This window comes from Onychomys torridus, chromosome 1 (genome assembly GCF_903995425.1).
Source record: "Onychomys torridus chromosome 1, mOncTor1.1, whole genome shotgun sequence".
In the NCBI taxonomy this organism is placed as follows: domain Eukaryota; kingdom Metazoa; phylum Chordata; class Mammalia; order Rodentia; family Cricetidae; genus Onychomys; species Onychomys torridus.
The window spans coordinates 1,101,843-1,103,644 of record NC_050443.1 but is presented as its reverse complement, the minus strand read 5'-3'; positions in this window follow the sequence as shown (position 1 = coordinate 1,103,644).

Genomic DNA, 1,802 nt, shown 5'->3' with positions numbered 1-1,802 from the left:
CCTCTTGCCAGTAAGCATGAAAATGCCAGTAGTTCTTCATCTATGGGTGAGACTTTGTGCCACATCTCCCATCACCATACTAGATTTGTTCTGCATTGAGCTTACGTGGGGCTTGTAGAATGTCATCACAACCACTGTGAGCTCAGATGTTCAACTGTTATGCATTGTCTAGAAAAGGGTTTATTGTCATCATCCACCATGTCTGGGTCTTAAAATTTTTCAACCTCTTCAGTAATGACCACATGCTAGGAATGTGTCACATGAAGGAATTGTCTAACTTAGCATCACCTCACAGGATCTATCCAGGATACAGATGTCTTGTTTGTCACACGGAGAAAGAGACAGGTATCACTGAGCATGTCTTCCTTTTGTTAATGAGCCCCAAACACATTCTTAATTTCCTCTTCATATCAATGTCAATATGAATAATTATCATCCTTTAACTCTGTCTGTATATTTCCTTTACTGAATCAGAAAAATGATCACTTGGTAGAGTACTTGTGAGTGGGTTTCATCCCCAGTATTGTATAAATATGCTGTTGTGGCTCATGTCTTTTAACTTCATTCAGAAGTAGAGCTAAGAGTATAGGGAGTTTAAGGAAAATTCTTATTATGCAATGAGTTTGGGGTCAGCCTGGGCTATATCAGGCCCTGTCTCATCAAAGTAAGAAAAAGTCCCCTAGAGTTTGTGGTGAACAGAATTAAATATATTTCCTATAAATTTCCCACAGTGTGCATATGTACCAAGTTTTCATTATATCCATTTCTATGGAGATATTCTTATCACAGACCCTGCTTTTCTTTTGCACCCCTGTAAGTTGTTAGCCCAGTGTGCCACATGGCTGTAGTGTCTCTTTCTGTGGATTTCATGGGCCAGCTGTTTTTCTTGACCTCAGAATAAGTGATGAGGCCATGTCATTTGAACCAGTCAGGATTTCACTGAGTGCTGTGAGCTCCTTCATACCTACCTAACACAGGCATCACTGCCAGGGAGAAGTGCTGCCCTCTCCTGGCTGTATATCAGGAGTTCCCACAGAGCTTGTTTTCTGCAGTGTTAGTGCCTGGGCTTTGATTTGCCTTTTGTGATTCTTACCTTTTTGTGTCTACTACCTTCTGTTTGAAGTATATCAATCTTATCTGAGTTCTCCCTGGAAGGTTCAAACCTATACAAAACTTGGTTGTAGAAGGACTCACTAAAGGGTGAGGTCCTGTCCCTGAGAATTGCATTGGCATTTGTTCTTTTTGGGGAAATTCAGATAAGAGGTTTGTTATGGGGAAGTTGACTTGCTAAGGTGTAAATTGTCTAACAATAAAAAAAAGGCTTCTCCCTGCCTCTGCAAAAGCCAAAATTTTTGCTGGAGTACCCTGTTTCCTCCACAAACTTGCATGAAACCAAACACCAACACTTGACTTGGTAGGATGAACTCCATATGATGAACTTGCCTCAGATGACTGCAAGCCACACATGCCATCCCATGAGTCCTCTCTGACACAGATAGGTTAGATGTAGAGTTACAGCAGATGCAGCATGTTTGCTGATGGACTTGAACTCTCTAGGATGTCATGAACTCCCCTGGAGGTCACAATTCTTCTCCAACCTTGCCCCATGGCCTCCATCCATAGCACTCCGCATGGACCACAGTTAATGACCACATAGAGAGATAGACTCTGCTGGGTGAGTTCTTTCAACTGATGTGTCCATCCAGTGTGCCCAGCTGAGAATGCTTTTCACAAACAGGTAATGGTAGAATGTAGGGGAGTCCATGCCTTGAATCTATCTCAGTGCTGGGCAGAATCGAAGT